Genomic DNA, 23,941 nt, shown 5'->3' with positions numbered 1-23,941 from the left:
GCGAATAATGGTAATAATTCTTGAGGTGCAGCAAAGACTAAACCGATAAAAGCAATAACGAGCTATGTATTTTCAATTACTTAACGGTATTTTGTGTTGGCATGCTTCACGGGTTCGAGCGCTTAGTTACTGACGTGACTTACATTCGTTGCCCAAAAGAGGGAATCGCGCAATAAAGCAGCTCTCCCCATTGAAGTAGTACGCCTGGCTCACGGAAGAAATTGGTCCCTCTGCAAGGCAGAAAGAAAATGTAGTGCTCAGGCTACCGAAGGCAAGTGCGCCCAGACATCCTGACAAAATATTCTGCGTGCATTGTCCCTGCCATCTCTGTATCAAGTTTTCTCAGCGCGGAACCTGCGTCCGGGAGGAACGCTTTTTTGCGGACTCGTGATTGTGTGTATAGTGCAGTGAGTACCACCATTATTTTTATATATACCGAGAAGCAGCATTATGCGCGTAAACTGCAGTGCGGAAGAGTTATAAGAAAAGAACGTGGAAAAGGTGTTGAGATAATTATGATAAATTTCCAAGTGTGAACAAATAACAGTGACTGTATTTGAAGAGAAACGGCTGAACGGAGCAATTAACTCTGTGCGCTTCATACGCCTGATAGCGGCTCTTAAGTGTCCCCATAAATCTTTAAAATGTTTTCTTTTTTCTGGTTTCAAAGCGCTTCGACGAGTTTTTCCTTTTTTCTCGACTATACGCGTCACCTGATGACAGCGAAGTTAGGGCGAGGGACGGGCTTTGTGCACTGGGTCGACACAAGATCTCCGAAGCGAAATGAGTACTAGTGCACTGCACGGGCTCGGGCCAGCCCGAAAGCCCGGGCCCGGCCCGGCCCGCGGGCCGGGCCGGGCCGGGACATGATATATTTTGCCGGGCCTGGGCCGGGCCCGTGCCTGAAGTTGCGGGCCCGGGCCGGGCTCGGGCTTAAAGCTGCGGGCCCGAGCCAGGCTTCGGTCCGTACAGAAACGGCTGGTGTCCGACTTTTCATTCAATATTGCAGAGTGAAGTGCAGAACTGTGGCTTTGAAGCAGCGACATGTTTGAGCTATGAGTTATAGTACGCGCTGAGAAAAAAACTAAGCTTTATTCATTCACTTATTTATTTCCTTATTTCCACGCCGCGGTGCAGTAAGAGTAAAATTCAACCGGCCTTAATTGGCCATTGACCATTCGCGTTCCCAAAACATACCTATACACTATTAGAAATGCATTAGGGAAGAACATATTAGTTTAGGACGCTTATGGTCTTCAAGCACATACCATGAAATACTCAAGCGTTTTGGCTTTTCGTTTCTGCTGAAAGGTGACCAGTTCGGCTATGAACTCAACCTGTGAGATCGCGTTCAGTAAAAAAAATGTCATCCTACTGCTTGCTAGGCAGCTTTAATATTTATACTTCGCAGGCGTCAGAACATAACTGATTACAATCATGGGGGAACGCAGTAGACTAGTACGCGTGTATGCAGCCCTTTTTATTTGGCTCTTGGAACTTCCGAGTTTATCTTTGCCCACCTACACGAGACCAGTCTCCAAAAGACGGGCCTGGCGAGAACTACACTTCATCACTTCCTTCTGGGTTAAAAAGAACCAACATTCTTTAAGCCAAACTGCGGTTTCAGAACCTTTGTCGGCCAGTTCCCTATCGGTGTAGTAGCGGTCTACTTGCTCAGTTACTGTGAAACGGGCCGGGCCGGGCCCGGGCTGGGCTTCCCTCCGGGATTCACGGGCCGGGCCGGGCTCACTAGAGCGATAATTTAGCGGGCCCGGGCCGGGCCCGGGCTTCAAGCCGCGGGCCTGGGCCGGGCTCGGGCTTCAGGTCGCGGGCCCGGGCCGGGCTCGGGCCTCAAATTCAGGCCCGTGCAGTGCTCTAATGAGTACGACCACGAACACAAACTTTACCTCGAAACATCGATTTACCATATCAGGCTGTGAAATGCACCGTGTGACCCACTGGCCAAGACCCACTGCGTCGCACAGCGCACGAATGACAGCGGTCGAGGCTAGAACTTTGAGTAAGTGCTTTCTATGGTATCGAGGAAATGAAAAGCCCAGAAAGCGTCGTGTAACGGAACCGGTTGCAAGCACTCCCAAGAGGTTCAAAATCAAAATATGCCCAGCGTGGAAGTAGAATACGTAGAAGAGCTTTGTGCAATGGCGCATATAGGCTTACCTTCGCAAGGACTGAACCCGAACATGAAGGACTCCGTCGTAGTGAGGTTCAGGCAGTAATCTACGTCATACCTAAACAGGGAAAAGAAAACATGAAGGAACTTACGAAAGTGCTTTTTCGCCTACGCGTGAAATGATCAAAGTAGGGGGAAAAAATTAAGGCTATGGATAAAAAGGCAGTGAAAGTTCAAAGCCAGCACATTTGCCTATCTGCGCAAAAGCAGCGCAATATTGAGGGAACGAATGAGCTAAACGGAGAATTCCATTTTCGGTACACATTCCAGTGTACTTTTTGCATATTCCAACGCACTATTTGTGCCCCGTCGAGTCATTCTTGAAAAGTTTGATTTTGCCTGTGTGTTTGAAAGAATTTGTACTTGAATTTGTTGCTTTCTTTACAGACAGCTTTCATCAGCTGGACAGCTGATGTCATCGTATATTGGGAAGGGTCAAAAAAAAGGTTTTCGATATGGCGATAACTGTTTCGTGACATCCATTCTTCAGTGCTATCGAAGCCTATTCTCTCTTCCTCTTTTTACCCTATTAGCCCGTGAGGTCGAAGCTTCAACCCCTTTCTCCGAGCGAAACATGTAGAATTCTTCATGCGGGAGCCGACTGACCGTTCTACCTTGCTTCCATCTTTAATCTCCTCAATACACAGGTTTAATCTAGAATAGGACTAATGCTGCAGATCATCTTCCATCCCCTCGGTCCTGTGAAGCCGCGGCCACATAATTACAGTGAACTTTTATAATCTCATCTCTGCGCTTTTCTCTAACGCTACACTTTTCCTTAGGTTTTTACGGGGATGGGAGGGGGAAGAGTGGCAGCTGCCTGCTATGTTTCTCTCCTTTAGAATAGACTGTGCACCCCTAACAGACAATGGGCAATGTGTTCGCCGCTTTGTATGTCCTGCCCAATTCAGCTCCCTGCTTGTGATCTCAACAGGTACTCATAGGCTGCCCAATATTCCGTAATCCAAGCTGTCCTCCTTTTCGTTCATCATCCCTATCATTTTCTTGCAAAGGACGTCTGCTGCAAACTTCTCTGTTTCAAGATATCAACAAAACGCCGAATCCCGCTTTTAGTACCCTATCTTGGAACTAGGCCTGTGCTAGTAGTGGTTTTTTGGTTCCAAGTGAATAGTATTGTTCTTCGAATAGTTTTGAAGGGGAAAGTGAAGTGAAGTGGATTTGGAAAAGTTGCGCTGAAAAAAGGTTAATCCTCATTAAGTTTATTTTAGAATCATGTGTTTTTGTATTACCGAGGGCCATTACATAAAAAAAAGATTTCAGCGCAGATTTGTCCCAGTTATTCAAACATTTTCGACCTTTTTGCAGAAATGCCCGTCGGAAATACGGCTAGTAGACCTACACGTGTTGCCGGCATAATTTCGTTGATTGAGACCTATACGATGAACCTCCGACAACCACTCTTAAATTACAACTGCGTTGTTGCACGGCTGTTGCTTTTAGGCAGTGGCTCCGCGGACAGCTTCTTGACCCATGCGACGCGCGCCTGCGCGCCCAGCACCACTCTGTGTCAGGCATCATAAAGGGACACCCAACTCCATATGCCTTGTGCTGGCTCCCTCTCCGGCTCGCGCCATTGCGCTTAATTGGAGAGTTTCACGCAGAGAAAAGGCCTGCGGCAGCTCCAGTCACTTCAGACCCTTCTCGCGGATGTCAAGGGGGCGGCCTGTTTTTCAACTGGTGCGCATCACTGTGCCGATCCCGGCGCGTGCGCGACGCATCTAGCGCGGGCGGACACCTGACTGGTGAAGATCTGGACGACACGCTCGCGTATGCTCGCGGCTGCCCGTGTCTGCTGCCGCGCGCATTCGCAGGCGTGTCACTGAGATTTGTACCTGTCAGGTGTCTGCCACGCGCATGCGCAAACAGGTTCCAGAAAACGCGCAGGCGCATGGCGCATACACCTAAGAAGTGTCCATGGAGTCGGGGTTTTGGATGCGCTCACACTGTGGTGTACGTAAGTACGTAAGTACTTAAGTTGTGTAGGAAGTACGGAAGTGCGAAGTGGTGTAGGGAGTACGTTGAAAAAAACCACACGAAGCAAGCGTCTCAGAAACGTTGCTCGCTTGGAATGATTAGGGATTTCGAACACTAAACGTTCGCATCGAAGCAAATATCAAATACATTGCTATGGGACCAAATTCTATATTACGGAAAAAATTACTGCAGACACTGACTAAAGTGTGAAACGGCAGTAGCCTGGCGCCATTTCCAATGATGTTTGTTGGGGTCTCGTAGCTGCCTGTATGAATGCGTCTCAACTGGCCATGTACGTCTACGATCGCGTCCGGGCACGCCGCCTAGCACACGGCCGCCTTGCGCACCGATGCGATGAGTCAGCCCGCGCAGCGCTGAGCCGCTCCGACACCCGTGCCCGACGACAGTGACGTCACACAAGCGCGCCACTCAGGAGGCGCGAACATGCGCCTAGCGACAGTGGCGTCACAGCTTGGAGGAGACCAATCAGGAGGCCGGAAAGACGTACAGGTACTGCTAACGTACATATACCTTGACAATGAGTCATTAAAGGCTTCAGAGGCGCAGTTTCAACTCTACGAGAAATGACGACTAGTACAGGGAAGGTAAAAGAACCTCAATCTTTACACTTTATCCTGCAGCACTATTCGGCCATGGCTCGTCCTAAGAGTAAATTAGATCTCCAGGTTAAGTTTCGGAAGGAACGGTGAGTTTTTCACAAACAAGTTTGCTCCCAGAGGGTGAAAAACTGTTAAACTGCCACTCGGTGTTTCTAAACATCCTCTTCATGTGTGCGCGCTTGCCGCCAACACAGGCAAAGAAACACGCGCCAACAAATTTTCGTCGAAAGAACTATGACATCTCTGGGTGCTAGAAGCCTCAATGTAACTCAGGTAGTCACGTGTCTTTACACCTAACTGCTTTGGTACCACCAGGTTTGACAACCAGGCTTGTTATTTTTTCTCATCGCTTAATTAAGTGTAAACACACCGCGATAATTACGACAGGTAGGAAAGTGCGCCAAGGTGACCATCCGACGCTTTCCCTAACTCCAATAAAGGAAAGAATTGAGCTTTAGCTAGCCATTTTGTAAGTGAACAAAGAAAAGATAATGTCAAAGAAACAGCGCATCCTGTTTACAACAACACGACGTGCTCTATTTGTACGATCTAACCGTGTCACAAGCTGCGTCTTGGTGCGAGAAGGAAACAAAGATTTTCAGTCAAATGACGGGGTTCCCATATGTATTGGCTAAAGGAGGCTATAGGAGGTAGGTTGTCACTGGCGCGAAGCTCGCGTGTTAGTGTTTTTGCTAGTAACTTGTGACACGCAAGAAAACGCATCTGTATTTTTTTTATAGAGGATATTTCATCTCTAAAACTGGGTATAATTTTTTTAAATAGGCTTTTTTTGGTAGCTCAGCGCTTTTTTGCATAACATTGTCAGCGGTGTAGTACATTAGAATACAGCCAGGATGTGCTAACAGGCTAGTTAACTAATATTGGATATTTAATTTTAGAACTATTACTCCTAGGCTCCTTAATTAGTGAGACGCGTGTAGCCCACCAAAAATAATATTCATATCAGTTATTGAAATTTCGAAAACGCGGTTACCCTTGGTGCTGTAGACCAACAAGGTATGGCTCTATCACTCCAAAATGCATGCACTTTCGGGAAGCTAGCAGGCAAGGCAACCTCTCCAGTGCACGTAACTCGTCCAAACAGCCAAACTTTGTTGGGCCACAGCGAGGATGACCGTGTTTTCGAAATTCTAAAACCGGATATAAATACTACTTACTGTGGTCTACACGCTTCTCAATAATTAAGGACCCTGAAAGTAATATTTAAGAAGTTAAGTGTTCAATATTAGTTAGCGGCTGCTAGTTATCACATCTTAGCTCTATTCTGATGTACTTCACCGCTGACAATGCTATGACGAAAAAAGCGCCCTCCTGACGAAAAAGCCTACTTTTAAAAATTATGTAAAATCTAAAGTGAAAAACCCTGCATAACTCAAACCTGTAGAGAAACTCTCTAGAACGCTATTAACAGACAATAGCGAAGCAAGCACGTTGCTTACGAACCCAGGTTCTCTCTTTTGGCCCTGGTAGTGAAAGCGGTAGATGGCGAACAGATTTTCAGGTTCGTATGCTGGCACGAAGGCGGTCAGGCACTTCATTCTGGGATCAATGACCGAGCTGAAGTAGGCGACAGCATCATCCATCACGCCTACTGCTCCCACTATCAGTTCTGTTTTCTCTTCCTGTAAATGAAAAGACTTGATATGCCACAGTGTACACCCTCTGCACCTTTTACTCACTTCTTGCATCGCCCACAATTTTTTGTCAACGAAGACACAGGCTTAGCGCAGTTTGGTAGGCGGTGTTGTTGTAGGTGCATATTTAGGTAACAAAAAAAAAGAAAACCATGATGATGCACATATCGCTTCAAAATTCAAGCAAAATTAGGGGATATAAGAAACTGCTTAGAGGTTCGGCAACGGTGTGCCTGTAGTGTCCACTCGCCATATTGACTCGGTCGAACTGATGTGGGGAAAAGTAAGAGACTATGCCTCTTACGGTATCCAAACTCCATACGGCTGTGTCCACTGTGGATTGGGGTATCTGTTGTTAAAACCGGCTTCGTCGCTTCGGCGGACACGGTTTTTCGACGCGCGTCCCCTCTTTCAATCTTTCCTTTCACATCTCGTTTCAACTCTCCTCTGTCTGGACGTGGCAGGGATAGCCCAGCTCGAGCTCCAGATAGGCCTGTGTAATTTTCTTTCCATTCTTCGTTCACTCACAACAAAAACAACAGCCATGAAAATGGAACCACTTGAGGTCGGACATTTCAGACGGCGCCGCGGAGAGCTACAGGCACGCTATATACACTGGCTCATGCGCTCTATGCGTGATCGAGACGCTCCCGCTCTGTGTGCTAACCGCGCGTTCTGCATACCATTGAAAGTCTCTTCAATCTCGTGAGTTGTACTTCAAGAGCACATGCTCAGGCGCTGCGCTGCTTTTCCTACTTGTATTTTTACCAAAATTAACCCCCTTTTCTCGTCGTTTATCCACGCTAACCACAACCGCAATAGTTACTTCTCGCGCGTCTGCGACTTCACATGAAGCTCTTCGGAAAATAGCAGGAACCAGCACTTGGCAGTGCGCCTGAAGGTCGAACTCTTCTGAGTTAATGCTGAAATACGCTCATTTGTGCATTGGTTGAAGCATTATGTAATACAATTCTTGTTTTAATTTAAAGCGGTTGAAAATCTGCCCTGTCGAGAGCGGTTTCGGTTATAATGTTGTTGTGGTTCGTGCACTGCACTCATTTTTAAGGTGTTGGCCTGGATGAAGCTATTATGTCCTTGTAAACCTTCGTGCGCATGGCGTCGGCTTAAGCAGCTGCTTACAAAAAAGTGTAATGGATAACCACATACGACTCTTGGCCAGCTGCTTTGCCATATCCCTTGACTATAATATGCAATGCTTCGAGCGCAACATATAACAGCACTTCTTAATTTCGCTCTTACAGATCCCGCACACTTCCCAATATCAATTCTCGCTGCCTTTGCTTGAAATATTGCCGCATTTTTAGGGCAGAGGCTAAACAGTAGTAATCCTTGTTTAAAGTCTCATTTTCTTTGCATTATGTTACAAAGTTGTTTTTTGTTCCGTTTTTCACACATAACATTGTAAATTTTTTTTGTAGATTGTTTATTTATGCTAATTGATACACTGCCTTCCATTCTTTGCAATTTTACCCCACTTGATTTGTTCTAGGAGGTCCCCCCGACAGTCGTGTACTATGGGACCTCCTTCTGTACTGATTTTATTGTATTTGTATTACTATGTGCGTATTAAATAAACTTGAAAACTTGAAAAACTTGAAAACTTGAAAAAAATCTAGTTTTTATTTTTTTCCCCAGTCCATCCTGAATCCTTTCTGAACATTATTTATAAACTCATCTGCTCTACAGCCCTTCTTTGGAGCCATGCCCGCCTAGTTTTTTAAACTATTTCACGAGTGCGGCACGCTCGACTTGTTTGCTGTGCGAAGTCTCTCGCATTCGTCTTACAAAATCTTATGAGAAAAGCAAAACTGGAATGTTTTCCTAGCACTGGCGATTCTTCAACAACAGTAAGGGAAAGCAGTAAACGTATACGTGGCATCTTTTATTCTGTTCTCTTGTTACCTCGGGAGGGGCGCTCGATTTCTCCACTCCTGTGTTCTCAGCTTTAGGTCCTTTTGCTTTAGGTAGGGTGTTGAAAAAATAATCTTCGTTTGGCCGGTTGAGCCGTGTATTTCCGAATGTTAACACCCGAGAGCGCTCACACGGTCTGTTTTCAAGATTCCGGCACTTGGTACGTGCGAGAGCCAGGTGGTGAACGAAATGTGTCAAAATGCCCGCCTACGTCAGTCATTCGCGCCGCAAAGTCTGTTACCCAGCATCTAGCTGACACAGAACTTTTAATAAAATGCCACCGAAGGCAAACTCAGAACGTCAACGAGTCCTCAAGTACACATTTTGGTAGAGAGTTCAGAGAATGTCTTTCTGAGAAAGCACATTTACCCATTGCCGCCTCAGATGCAGCTCTCACTTTCACTGAAGGCAGTGTGTTCCTATTGGCGTCCCGAAAGTAATATATTGAGATATATCTTGGGGGTGCTACTTCATTATCTGCTTCCGTGGTGCCTGATCATCGTCTGTATCATCTTCCGTCATCTTCGAAAGTGCTTTACCAGGTAAAGCTACTGAACATATAAAGAACATATAGAGAAACGCTTATAGAGACAAAGTGAATGGCAAGGAAGAGTGAAATTGACACTAGTACTGATTGCATGACAAATAGCCGCTGACCAGGTGTGTTAGAGCATGTTGTTTCAGCTGAAAAATTAAAATGTTTCCAGTTTTTGCCTCAAATATTTCAAAATGGCATTTTTGCTGCCTTTCACCCATTACAGGAACAATATATAGAAGGTTGATTTTCTCGAGCATAAGCTACTCAATGGGGTCAGCATACTAAACTAAAATAGTACATGTCTACGAAGCAGTTATTGTGAGATGAAACAGTCATTTAAGGAGACCGAGAAAATGATTGTTACTCCAGTAAACATAATACCAACATAGTGAACAAAAGCGGCAAAACAAAAACGCTAGTTAAATGAGAGACAATGGGGAATAAAAGGCAGCAAGCTGGAATAAGTTATATGTAGCTGTTGACAAAACTGACACTAAATAAGCCGTAAATACTTAGAAACTGTAGGACCTTCAGTGTGCCGTTTAGAGGTGCCGAAGACGAGTGCAAACGAGATATTGCACTTTAGTAGTTCGCATTAGCTAAAGCAAAGCGTATGTATTGTTTAAAATAGTGGTGCATACAGCGTTAATGTTTTCAGACCGCCTCCTTGTGAAATTGTAGCGACCTGCTCCAGTGCTAAGAGAAGCGGCGCTGACTTAGAGATTAAGCACATGCAGCATTCCGCTCTATGGGCTTGACGCTCTTCAAGACGTGAGCGCACTTCGTGTTGTTGGTTGCTTCAATTATTTCCCACCATTTGCTGGCTCCCAATACACGACAGGAACTGAAGCTGACGCCATTTGCCACATTGATAATAAAATCGGATGCCTTGAAATCTTCAAAGCACACTTTTGTGTTATTTCTAACTTTGAAAAGTGTCCCTCCGTCATGTTAAACCAGCTACTATCCATTTATGAACAAATTTACATCTCGTAGAAATCGATGATGAGGAACGAGAGCATAAAACTGTCGGTAAATTTGCGTAGTTGGACCAAATGCCAATTAGGTGTGCTAGCACTTCGGTTTTCACTTCTGTTACGATGTTCGGATCAATTGTTCACGGATGAAAGTTATACAGATAGCGGCAATGGGATAATGGCTGTATATGCGGATTTCGTGTTCCCTCCCTTCACACATCCCTGGCAGCCTGCCACAAAGCTGTCTTCAGACAAGCAGATACACAGGCACAGAACAGCTAAATAGGGGAACAACCACTATGAGCACTATCGCACTAAAAGACCTTTCGCAGATTGTTTATGCAATTCATGTGTAATTGATATTTCTAATGTTATTACTTTATAATTTATATGACACATATTACATCCAGGCGCATGACATTCAGGCGCCGCTATATGCCATGGCATAACAGAAAGCAATCCCTTACAAAAATGACTTTTGAGCTTCAGTTGACGCCTTGTTGAGCTCCTGTTGAATCAACTGGAAACCAACATGAACTCAATGTATGTTGAGCCTACTCAACACCTGCTACACGGAATTTTTGTTGAGCGTAGTCAAGAGATTTACTGTTGAGCAATTTCTGTTGGATTTAAGTTGAATCATCTCAAGGCAGCCGTTTCTAAGCCTAACTAAATGAAATCATTTCGACATCCATCGTGTAAACAGAACCTGATCACATTACACACATTAAGAACGCATGCAGCACCCGTTAAAACTCTCATAAACCGCTCAAAGTCATTTTCTTGCATAGAAAAAAGTGCACTACGCTCATTCAGGCATACCTACTTTGGAGGATTCGTATGTGCTCTCATAAAAAAGGGCGCTTAATTAATGCTTTAATTAAGTTGTTTACGAATAAATCAAGGTCGTCAAATAATAGACCGTTGCATATGAATTTCATTACTTCTACTACACATAAAATAAATAAATATTAAGAGTAATAACTGACATAACTTTGCTGATCGGCAGGCCATAACCTGCGCAGGTCCGGACACCCCTGAGTAGGACTATATAAGGGCGAAGCCGAGGTTGCACTAAAGATCAAGATGAACTCCAGCTGTCAGTTCTTCCTATAGCCTCGTGTGCAGTACTGTCTCATGCTCTTTATCTGATGGATGTGTAGGATGTGTATGTATATGTATGGATGTGTATCTATATATATTTATATACATAAGTGTTTGTGCGTATGTGTGGAGCGCTACGTCACAGGGGGTTTCACGTTAACGAGAAATCGCAGCAATATGAATATACCGCCGAAAATTGCATTGGTAGTCGGTCCATCTGGCGCAATACGAATGCATTCCCAGGATTTTTTGCTGTTTTACCCCAGCCAAGATTGAGAATGGCGTGTTGATTCACTCCCGTAATTTCAACATGAATTCAACATGAACGCAAAGCAGAAATTTCATTGAGAATGCTCAACTCTAGCACAGTGGCCACTTTTCCAATGAGTTTCAACTCGGCCTCAACAATTCACCAACACTAGCCAATCCTGGCCACAACAAAAATTCAACATGGCGTGTTGAGTCTGCTCATGAGAACTTCAACACTGTCTCAAGAAGCATTTTTGTAAGGGATGTGCGGCATCTAAAAATGGGTCTGCGCACAAGACAGCTCCACTTGCGTTTCAAAGAATGAATAGCATGAATAAAGATGAATAGAATTTGACAACCACAAAGGTGAACAAATACTTTATAATCAGCGCATGTTTGTCTATGGGTGCACTGCACGCCACTTCTCCAGATATTGAGGTCGGGAGCCGGAGTGCATTCTGCGCATATTGTGACAAATGACCAGCAAATTTCTACCCAACTACGTGTCTGAGCATCAGCGAGCACGGTGGAAAAAAATCTCATTAACCGTTCCTCCGTTTAGTGCCGTATGTGTTTGTTTCTTTACGTCTTACTCAATATATGCTAACTCAGGGTAAGACAAACGCAACAGAATGGGTCTTATTTTGAAAAAGGACAGAAAATGTTATCCTTGGCAGCGCAAACTAATCGCAACTGAAGCACTGTGAAAAGTCAAGACAGAAAACGGAAGCCGTAAACGGGTCGTTGCGCTTTCAATCAAAACCTTTCATGAACGCTGTCCGTCACAGGGTGATTCTGTCACAGAGTTTCCGCTCCACCCTGGGTGATATATATTCGTGGCAACTGATTACTTTTACTGTGCTATCTAAGTTTACTGTACTGTCAGGAAATATTTTTGCAAAGGGAAATTGAAGCTGTAAGGCCATCGTTTTAATTTTGTTGATGAGTGCAAAGCAAGATGTTATTAACATTTTTTTTCGTTTTGGTTTAGAAGTTGACACTTTTCTCAACAGTGTTCAGGCTTTTTATTTTTAATAGAGCTGCAAAATATGATAGCAAAAAACTCTTTGCATACGCTTAGATCAAAGCTTCAGCCGAAAATGCGCTTGTTACACAATTATGAAAAACGGGTCATTTTTTCTGGTGCTTGGAAAATTTTTAAAAGATTTTTGAGGAACTGGTACTTCTTGGTTGGATGTTTCAACTAAAGCTATATCAGGGATGGCTAGAGAAAAATATGGCTGGCGGTTTAGCACTGCTTAGCCTAAAATATTGTGCGAAAACATTGTTATTTGCAGGCGAACACCATCACCACGTACCTCAAAGAGCGAGTGAGAGTGTCCATTGACCGAGGCAGCCAGTTATGCTCCTTTCCTTTCCTCAAAATCAACGGAGTCTACAACGTTGTCCAGCCAATGAACACCGGCGGCTTAATGCTCCAATGCCGCGTTTCTTCCGCAATGTTGCCAGCGCCAACGCATGCAGCGCGCACCTCATTGTCACCACCGCCACATACCCCAAAATGCGAATGTGGTGTAGTAGTGCACTGGCACAATAAGCCAGTTATGCGTCTTTCCTTACCCTGGCTTTCAAGGTCGTTCGGTTGCATCATCTGTGATGTCACGTGACTGTCTCAAAGACTTCACGTCCGCGAGATAGGAGACTAATAGTGCGTCCCAATCAAAAATCTATAATTTCCAAAATCCGTGCTTTGCTGTGTTTAAAGAAGAAAACTGGGCTACAGGTCAGGACAGAGGAAAAGAATAGACAGGGTACATGAAGTGCTGTCTGCAGTCAGCCGCACACTTCAAACAGAGGTGGCTTGGGTAAAATATGAACTTTTGCGCATTTAATAGCGAATGTTACTGCCAGCTTGCTGAGAGTTTTAAGTTAAAACACTTTTCTATTCCGCAGAAAAAAAATTTCTTCTAGGCGCCTGGCGCTACCACCGCAGTGAGCTGCAAACGAGTCAGCATGGCCGGCACCATTTTCTAACCTAGCGTCACGAGTAACTTCCGCATAGAGCTAATAAAGGCTGCGAACGCCATAGCAATTCGCACCATAACGGCTGTTTCGGAAATTCGCATTTATTCAAGGGTAAGCGCCGGGCGAATTTTTTGTTTTGATTTCCACAAAATCATTCGATTGCAAAAGAGATATTCAAGCACATAAAAAAAATCCCTTGTTTTGGAGTTCGTAATTATAAGAATTATAAGAGCATTGGTGGCTGTCACCGATTGATAAATTTCGAAAATGATTTGTTAACTCACATTAAAACTTCCGAATGGAATATTACAAAATAAATTGCAACAACTAGCCGCCCTCGGGAGACTTTGGGTCCGTTTAACGATCGGCTGGGTCGAAACCACGAAAATATTTTGAAGCGAAAGGTTCACTACGCGGGTCAGCGCCGAGATTCGCCTCAGCCGAACTAGTGAGTTATGCGCATGCGCGAAACCGAGTGACGTCACGCACCGCGCAGGTGGTCGCTCCTCACCGCTGCCGCAGCCGTCGCCGACTCAGACGCCTCACCTTCGGCGCAGCCGAGCGCTACTGCGCATGGGCTCGTCGCCTCCTCGCTGTCGCTACAACTGCGCGCTTCGCCTCCTCGCCTACCGTTTGACCTTTCGTTGCAGCCGCGTGTTGCCCGCGTCGCAGCCGGCAACCCTCCTCTCCGCATTCCTGCTGGCAGTTTTAACCGCGCCGATTTCCGTCTCCTCCTCCGCCTCCGTACAGGCAGTGTGTGGACGGCCGAACGCCTCCACCGTTATCGTGGTGCTCCCAGTGCATTGTGCGCGAACTGCGGGAGCCATGACGTCAAACCAAGCATAGCTGAGTCTTTTCGCTTCTATATCCAGGCTTAACCAGAGCTAGGCCATTGCCTAATTTTTTTTCCTTTGCTCCGATTCGCTGACGGACTTGATGAAGCTGCCCTAGCAAACAAAATTATTGAACAGTTTTTACCGTTGCTTCTCTGACACTCCACCGAACCCGGTAACCTGTCTACTGCCCTGTCACGAATTTCTATTTGTTATGCATTGGCAGCGAAAGCGAATTAAGTGGTACCATTAATTATCTTCGAGATAATAGTCTTCTTGACGCTGACGGTGTAACAACAAAGACGCTTATCGATAAATACGCATTGCAAACCTAATGCCAAACACAATTCACTTTCCTGAATTTGTAAAGCTTGTCATGTTAGTGTCATTCACAAAGGAGGTTATTATACCTTTAGTTTAATCATGAGGATATTTCAGTTCTATCAATCTTTGGAAAAGTGACGGAGCACGTTATACACAAGCGGCTATTACAGCATGCCCACAGCATGGAGATAATTAGGCCGCGACCGTATGTAACTCATTTGAATAAAACCTCTGAATCTGCGTTACTGTAAATGGCGAAGAAAGTAATAGAAATGTCGAAAATATGTTAGTACTACTAGATTCCATTCGGGCTTCAGCAAAGCATTTGATTCATCTACACATAATATATTGCTTTTAAAAACTCAGCAACTGTGGAAAAAGGTTTTCCCATCTGTGCGCAGCCGTGCAAAAACGGGCGGACGCAACACGCAATCCCGTCAGCACAGTATGTGGCATTAAGCACGTTAACAGATATGTTCAATGGTGTAAAAATGAAGTATACATAATTCCGATGACCAGCGGCCATGCTTACATCGGCAAAACCGGCCGCTGCTTAAACATACGCCTTATGGAGCATAAGAATTCTTTTAACCAAACCGCTCTAACCTGTCTGACCACTGGCGGGCATATGACCGGCTAGGAAAGCATAAGGAATGTGCGCCAAAATTTGATAACACTACTGTTCTTCTTACACACCACAATCAACTGACACGCGAGCTAAATTAAGCGTATTACATCACAAAATCAATCGACACGTGCATTAGCACCCCTTGAGTCACCCTAACAAGCCTTGAAATGGCTTTCCTTGATGACACTTGATTTTGTCTCGTGTATTTCTTCTTTCGTGGTGATATTCACTGCATTGCTTTAGATCTCTTGTTCATGCGCGTATAGACCGTTTACAGCGCGCAGTTCTTCCGTTTGAGACCAGATGGCGCCACAGGTGTGCTCAGAGCACGGCGTCATTACTTGCCTCGTAAGTTGCCGGCGTGTATGCCTCGACGCACCAGTGGAAATGTGGAAAGATAAAATACATGCTCTGTTGTGGATTGCAAATATTGCGACAAACAGTTAAAGGGGCGGGATGCGATCGTTTGCGAGCTTCACGGAACCGAACTGCACAAGGACGTACTGCCCTTGTTCGCGCCCGTTCGGCATCCACCCGTTCCGAACGGGCGAACGCAACACACATGTTCGCCAGCGGAAGACAGCGAATATAGAAAGAAGGTCTCGATCTTGGAAAATCTGCGACGGTAAGCGCGCAACATAGCCGCATGAACGAGCTGTCCCGCCACCGAAACGTCACAAAAAAAAGACGACGTACGCTCCTATACCGCTACTGCATATTGTGCAGTGCATAGCAGTGCGAGCGGACAACGCTTACCGTCAGTTCGTGTATTACACACCGTCTTGGTGCTACTGTTAAACTTCGCTCCAAGTAGCGCGATTTTCGTGGACCACAATCGGAATAAAGCATTTGTGTTACGGCTGCTGTGCTCTGCGGTTGTCACTTCCTCGCGATCCATGCGAGACAGTCACTAGAAGTGACTCCGGCTGATTGTTTACAACCAACGAGACCTCAAGCACTTTCATGTCCGCATATCGAGCATGGAGCGTACCACACTTTTATACTATATCAGGCTGACATAATTGCGAACTTCGTGTAGTCAACGCTCTTCCATGCACGCGTTATAACAATTATATCGCGGAATCCTTGTAAACGATAGCATGCCAGCTTGTGAAGGCTGCTTGATGCATGGTACTGCTTAAATGATTGGGTAACATTTGTTTATTTATTTTTGTCGCCTTCCTTTGTTTAGCAAACTAACAGAAAATATTTTAGGTTGCCTATGCACCTTTAACAGGTTGTAAACAAATGAGTACGATGTGCATGTGAGCGTTTTAGAGCAGTCTCCGCATGCATGTACATAATACGACAACGACCTGCGCAGCCGCAGGGTCATTAAACCGTGTTGTTTTAGATAATAACAATAAAAAAATACTAAGCAAAGCCTTCAGCGGCATTCAGGCGATCCACCCGTTCCCTCGAACAGGCGGAGAGCTCAGCGGCTCTTCGCGACATGAAGCCCGATCACGTTTTCACGTCTAAAGTGATCAAATTCGGGTTTTCACATGTTCTTCGAAGCTTCGGACCAACCACAGTGTCGTCTTCCCACTCCTTTACAACCGTATCAGCTGAAAAACTGCCTGTCGGAACCGAAACATCAGACTCAGCAGCCGTCGCGACGAGGCGCACGCCGAGCCCGCCGAGCGGTCAGGAGGCGAGTAATGGCGGCGTGATCACGTGATCAAAGATGGCAGCCCCCATGATACGCCGCTGTAAAGCGTCTATAATTCGTTCCTGATTAATATTCCTGGTGCGGCGTCATTGAACCTTAGCCTCTTGCTTCGTTGTATTTTCGCCTTTTTGTATAGATATAGCTGTTTTTCCCCAATAAAAGTTTAGTTGCGAGTTAGTGCTTCTGTCGTGTTGTCGTCTTCTTCTCCTCGTCTTCGTCTTTTTACGCTCATTAACCATGAAAAACAGGAATTGCGTCTGAACTGCTAACCAGCTGTCTTAAAACTAACCGACCCCCTTAACAATCGCCAATGCCATAAAATCTGAAATGAGCCTGAACTCAACAGGAGCTCCGCCAGACTCAGTCTTAGGGCCGATATTATTGCTATCATAGAGTAACGGTATAGTTATTACATCGCAGACAAATGAAATCATAAAAGAATGCTGGCGCCAAAAGTGCATGTTTTCGAGAAATAGTACGCAGGAGATACATATAATGGCAAATCACTGCCTACCTTGACTTCGTATTAGCTTAATTCAAGCGTGCTTCTCTTGAATGTTGACAACAGAAAGTTACTGGAGTCTTCCTACGAAACCAACCCTTATAACGAACGCTCTCTTGTTACGAGTGACGGCGGTGTTTCGTTCAAAATTTGTAGTTGGGCAATGGCGTGCACTGTGCACCCGAGAAAACAAACAAACGTCGCCGCGCGACTCGAATAGAGTGATGGAAGAGGCGATATAAAGGTGCTCCCGCTGTCGAGAAACGTGGGCTGCCTGTCAGCGTAGACTAGAACGCGTATACCAGTTTAGCGATCCCCCCCCCCTCCCGCGGTTATTCCGAAAAAAAAAGCGTTCGAACCGCAAAAAAGAGCAATGAAAAAGTGGAAATAAAGCTGTAATTAACCGCCCGTCAAGCGCCCGCCAATGGGCTTCAAGGTCAATCATTGCGGGCGTGTGTGCCCGCTGGGAGGACCACTTGAAGCGGAAACGGAAGCAGTAGCGAGATTAGCGCGAGACAGGGGAACCTTTAAGCGTGGAACTACAACACACGCCCTGCTATCGACCAACGGCAGCGATCTGAAAAAGTTAAATGCAAGTCACGTGGGATGCCTTGCTGGCCCAGCCTTTCACGTGACGTGCGTTCCCTGCCTAATTACCTCTGAACCTTGTGCGCTGCAGGCAGCAGAAAATACGTCCTGACCGCACGTTCTCTGTGCTAGCTCGTCCCTGCACCTGTAAAACATTGCCTAGGATCGGGGTCGAGGATTCTGACCGGCCGCCCAGTTGCCGTGAAAGCTGTGGCAATAATAGCAAGCCCCTAAAGTAGCTCTTCGGCAGCATCGGTTTCGGTGAAGGGCAGAGGTTCGAGTTTAAGAGCTTCGAAAGCAGCGTGATCAAAGGTATGCTTACGTGCACAGCAAGAAATTTGCAAGAAATAAACGCCGTTTTATCTTCGTTTTGTATATTTGACTGTAATGTGGAACTTGCTACGAAGGTAGGACACAACGGACGCAATTTGCGTAACAGTCACGTTCGTTGTAAGTGGGCTCGGCTGTACGTGCTTTTCCGAGGAAAAGCAGAGACTCCCCAACTATTTTTTTCACTAACCTACCTTTGAATGTGCTTGTATTGGTAGCAAATGCAGATTGAAGTTTTATGGTATAAAATTTGAGGAGGAAATGTGATGAGATGACCATTCAGGTTACATTTCTAATTACGCATACCCGTTACGTATTTGCGTCAACAGAAAAAAGGTCGGGTGGTTGGTTTATGGGGTTTAACGTCCCAAAGCGACCAAGGGTATGAGAGACGCCTCACAGAAAAAAAAGAAAAAAGAAAAAAGGCTTCGATACTTTCTAAACACACACAGCAGAAAAAAAATAATCACAGTTGTTTACTACAAAACATAAATGGCTAACTGTTTGGCAAGTCTACAAAAAGAAACCAGCAATCTTTCCCGTAGTCCAGCAAAACTGACACAAAGGAATTTGAGCCAACATAACTGACCTATACCCTTTACAATTTCAACCCATTGTGGGCGAAAAACAGGGTGGCGTAGGGTGGAGGCTTAGGCTGCTGCAAGCTCAGGTGGGGTTAGCCTTGTGGATTCTGCCGGCAATTGCTCCACCATAGCGACACTTAAAAGCCAAATACGATCAACAAATAAGATACATACCTGAGATTTGACTGATCTACATAGGTCTAAGCACAATCAGCTATAGGAGTCACTAGTCATCTCCTGCTGTCACCATCTGGAGTCCAGATCCGAGTCCTGGAGAAACTTTAAAAGAAGGCATGGAGCCTCGTTTTTACATGACTGTTTTCCGCGCGGGTAGACAATGTCCTGAAGAGAACTGTGAGTGGCTCCTGTATTCTTGAAGGAAGCGAACAGCACACCCCTTTCCGTGTTGAGCACTGGACAGCACATAAGAAAATGTTCCGCTGTGTTCCACATGGGGTGTGTGCGGTGGCGCAGGGTGGCTGAGGTGGCCAGCCCCTGGAGAAGCAACCTGGTGAGCCCCTTGTGTCACGTGACCTTCTGGCATCATCACAGCCTGCCCACCGGATTGGGAGATAAGTGACTACCATGGCAGGTACAATAAATTCATTTTTAACCGCGAGACTTTGCTCGGCAAGAAGACTTGGGTCGCACACTATCCACCGGTAGTAGCACCTGCCATTGCGGGGCAGGCATGCATCCCTTAACTGCTGCAGTACTGCGCAAGGTGTGATATGATGACCCCAGGGATCTATGAATGTAAAGTTGAGAATGACATTTTCTGCATATATGGGCATTAACTCTTTAACGCTTCCGCGTCATACCCTTAAGGCGGAGCTTAAGTGTCCTTTTGAATTTTTCGGCATACAAAGTACGGCATTTCAAGAATTTGAACTACCTGTGAATTGAGAAATTTGCACACCAAATCTTTGGAAGCCGTACCCTGCTCCTATGAATTTATGGGTAGAAAATCTGTCTGGAGCAAAATTTGAGAGGTTTCTTTTGGACCTAAGAAACGATGTCGCATCCTAATTACAAATATCATTTGCTTTTTTGACGAATTGCGCTCCTTAATCCTCGTAATTGATTCTCCGCTTGTTTTCCATTTAAATTTTTTCACCGGCTTGTTTGGGATTACATGTATAATTTCTTTATATTGAATACTCACGTGAAGCCATGCAGTCTTTTACTGTGCTAGGTGAAACTATAACACTACTTTCAGTTGGTTCCTCTCGAGTTGTAGTTCCTCTGAAATTACCGGAGTATATGCACAGTTTACTGCACGTGGTGCAGTGTACTCAGTGCAAGTGCGTATTTTGATTTCTAAAACATGGCTCCAGTCACTGTGAAGTAACATTTTGCTTGCTTTTTCGTGGTTTCTACCGTAAAAATTCGAACAAATTGAAATAAATACATATATAGGGTTTCACATGCCATTCTATATTTGGTTGTTTTTTCGTAGCCTTCATTGTGTAAAAAGGCAATCTAAAATACCGATTGCTCGACCGCAGCGTCGCTTGTTTGGCTTCTACGCTGTGCGTGCTTAATCCAATGGACGCTGTTGGAAACATTCCGTTAGGGCTGTACCGACCAGATGGCAGTATGAAAAATTCTCCTTCACATGGGCAGCGCACATACTGAATTACGGGCTTGTTTTCGCCAGATGCCACTCATATGCCTTGCGCCACGAAGAAATATATTCATGTAAGCAGCTGCAGCACATGTTTTCAATATACATGTTTTCATCAATGTCCAGTTGTCTCCAACCACAGCTAGTTGGGCGCCTATGATTAGGAGAAGTGTTTACGCGGGTATGCATACCCGCGGCTATATTTTGTTCATTTAGTCAGTTGTCACAAGTCCCCTTTTCCCTGCTCCTTTAATGCAACGCAGCGCACTAAGCTAGAGAAATACAGCTCGACCGTATTCGTCTACCATTATTTGGAAGTAAATATTCCCACTTTTATTCAGCGCATTGGGGCTTCAGAGTGGCCTTGAATTTGTGGAACACAGATTTCTTACTAAGTGAATTTTCTTCTCAGCTTCCTTTTCTCCTGGGCGCTTAGATCTCCTGATCGCTATAGCGCAGGGTAGCAAACAAGTTTCTTGCCCGCAGTTCGCCTGCCCGCTTTCCCTTGTCATTTTCTTCCTTTTCCTGTTTCTGGAGTGCGATAGAAAGAGCAAAACGGTACACTGAGAAAATCAAGAGGATTGCATGTTCGACTGGCTTAATTTGTTACACCGTGAACAGTGCATTTATGGCATCAGCGGAAGAAGAGAAGCTTCTTCCACGCGCTGCATGCGACTCATTCCTCAAGGAGGAATCAGCGTCGCCATCATTTTTTAATGCCCACCGTGATCTCTCGAACATCGCCGTCAGGAGACCCGACAACGCCCAATCAATAAATCTCCATCCGAGCACTTACCAAACTTCTGGACGGACTGGAAACTAGTTCCTCGTCTCATAAAAGTCCAAAAATTAACTTTTAAGGGTAAGAAAAGCTTTCAGAAGGCCATATGCGTATAGGAGGAGACGTACTGCCTTCGTCAAATGTTTAGACCACAGGGAAATTTACTTTTAAGCCGTGTAGTGGGGTGTTTATAGCTTGCCTGGAAGGCTTAACCTTCGGAGAGGGAAGCGTCAGTGTCCTCTTACCGTTCAGAGATTTCGAACGGTGGTAATGCGTGAGCAATCCCACGGTGTGACCTACAAGCAAAGCCCACTGGTCTCTAAACTTTTCACAAAACCTATGCGTGCAAGTACTAAAGGTACCAAATAAAAAAAATATATTTTACGTTGGTCTTAAACTACAAAGAATTGAGCTTCGTTAGCTGCCAGAACGTGTCGTCACGGCGTTGAGCATGACGCCTCATCGGGATTCAATACCCATACCTGCCCCAGCTGCGCACGCGTGACTCACGTAGTAGTCAAGCTTTTGATTCCGGACAACGTTATGTAGCACGTGTGGCGTGGGCTGAGGAGTAAATAGACGAATTAAGACATTCTTAAGTTTCCCTTACTGTGACCAGTTACGGAGACAGGGGGTCCAGAATGGCAGAAATCTAAACCGGAATTACTGATGTAGAAGATACGTGTCATTGAACTGCAAAATCTTATTCCTCTCACTGCCCCTGTGCAGAGGTCGTGCAGGAAACAAGATAGAGCCGACAAATTATACGTCCCTTTTTCTTCAACTTCAGCGACCGTGTAATTAAAGAGCGGCTTCTTTTTCCAATCAATGCTGATTTTCTTCACAGGTTACAATATTCCAAACCAGGCTTTTTCCTGGGGCTCGCTTGTTCTGGCATCATGAAAAACTAAGAAGGCCCACTCTGCTGAAAACAAAGGACATAAAAATGAAGTAGCAAACCAAGCGCACGTCTTATCTGCCTGTCCTTGTTTTTTGCTTTGGCTTATATGGAGAACAACCATGTTGTATTACCATTTGCCGGTAGCCATTCAATGTTTAAATGAAGCAGTTAAGCGCAGGGAACCAAGCAACACAACGCTTGGTGGTTATGTCTACTTTATATGTGAATATTTTTTTATCGAGTAAATGTGTACTCTATCTCTGAATGCTTTTTACTCCAGTAAAAAGTTTCATTGCTATATATTTTCATTTTGCCTGGCACCTATAATCTAGGCCCCTCCCAGCTCCTACGCGTCCTCAGTTTTTTCAAAGCCGATTTCGTAACCTCGCTTTTACACTGCGAAACTGATGCTCCTTTCGGCATTTCGCACCAGAGGTACTTTAGCATAGTTAGGCGGGGTGGGAAATGCAAGAATGGGAAGGAGCGCATGACCTTGGAATATGAGAATAAGAAATTTTCGGGCATAGGCTGACCGCGCCGCTGCGGAAAGTGCTGACGCACTGTCAAGCCACTGCTAGGAGCGGCGGCCGTTCACTTAGCCACGGTCAGCGGGCACGCTCCGTTTGCTCGAAGCGCCGTTGAGGGCGCTGCAATATGGTAGCGCACAAGCGTAGTCACGTAGTATTTTTTCATAATTCTTGGGCTTTCTTTTGATGCCGAAAAAAAGGACCCTGTAGGAGATACGATGCTACAATAAACTGGATCGGTTGTTTCTAAACCTGCTCTACAACCTAACGTAACGGCCTTGGCGCTAAAATGAATATTAGAAAATTTGTATATTTTATCTTAGTTCATTAAATATTTAAGCGTAATAAAAATATTCTTAGGTGAGCCACATGATGGCGAACAATGTATCATTGGTTTCAGCTGGCTGCGGTTTACCGCTTTATTTAAATCCTTGGTTCAAGTTACGTGAAACAACCTGTATATGAATTTAGCCGCCGCGGTGGCTCAGTGGTTATGGCGCTCCACTGCTTACCCGAAAGGCACGGGTTCGATACCGGCCGCGGCGGTCGAATATCTATGGAGGTGAAATTCTAGAGGTCCGTGTACTGTGCGATGTCAGTGCACAAGAACCATAAACCAATATATAGGAACTTTAATAGGACCTGTGCTAACTGAACCGCCATGCTCAAAATATCAACTCCCTTGCATAGGAATATATCTGAAACATGCTGTCATAAAATTTTTTGCGGTATCTGACGAGGTACAAAAACTACATCGCCTAGTTTCATTCCCTTTTGAAACCGGAATAAATTTGGCCGAACTCCCAATGGGAGTTTATTCAATGCCCGCTCGTGAGGCATGCCAACTTGAAGTCGATTCCACATTATTTACGCGTAATTGCAGAAAGATCTGCAGCGTGCTTAAGCAACAGGCGACTGTTATCCGTGCACTCAAATAGGGTAGATCGCTTATCACGGTTTTGTCAACCTGGATCATACAGCTTCCGCCGGCCGATGTATAACCGCACCGTTACACCTGTACTACAAATTGATTAAAGGTTTCGCGAACCACGTGCTTAGAGCTGACAGCTGCCTTCGTTCGACTCAGAACGCGTTTGCGATAGCTGAAAGCCTACCTATTATTCAGGTCACTTTGTTTTCTCATTGTGAACAACCTACTCAGTGCTGTCCTGATCTTCGTGGTTCGTAAAACGTGCCTTACTGCTGGTTTACATGTCCCGAGGGACGGCTTGACGCCCGACTGGTCTTGACCTGAATTGCACAGGTAGTCTCTGAAGCAACCAAATCATCCTTATCATATGAAAAGTGCAGTTTACAGCAATCTATTAAACATGATACATACCTCAAATATGCCCTGAAAGGGAATTTTTGAAATAGCAGCCACAACTTACTAAAAA

The 23,941-nt window shown here is 45.3% G+C and overlaps 1 pseudogene across 1 annotated transcript in view; it reads right to left on the bottom strand.

The window, feature by feature from the left end:
* LOC149362041 (uncharacterized) overlaps positions 1–23,941 on the bottom strand; it is a 44,135-nt pseudogene that overhangs the window by 14,356 nt on the left and 5,838 nt on the right. Inside the window, exons 2-4 of the transcript XR_016288471.1 lie at positions 6,271–6,449; positions 2,179–2,249; positions 144–230 (exon numbers count right to left, since the gene is read on the bottom strand). The product of XR_016288471.1 is annotated as an uncharacterized LOC149362041 (transcript). The remainder of the gene's footprint in view (positions 1–143; positions 231–2,178; positions 2,250–6,270; positions 6,450–23,941) is intronic.

This window comes from Amblyomma mixtum, chromosome 2 (assembly GCF_055824585.1).
Source record: "Amblyomma mixtum isolate Tamu chromosome 2, ASM5582458v1, whole genome shotgun sequence".
NCBI lineage: Eukaryota > Metazoa > Arthropoda > Arachnida > Ixodida > Ixodidae > Amblyomma > Amblyomma mixtum.
This window is presented reverse-complemented; position numbering and strand designations above follow the sequence as displayed.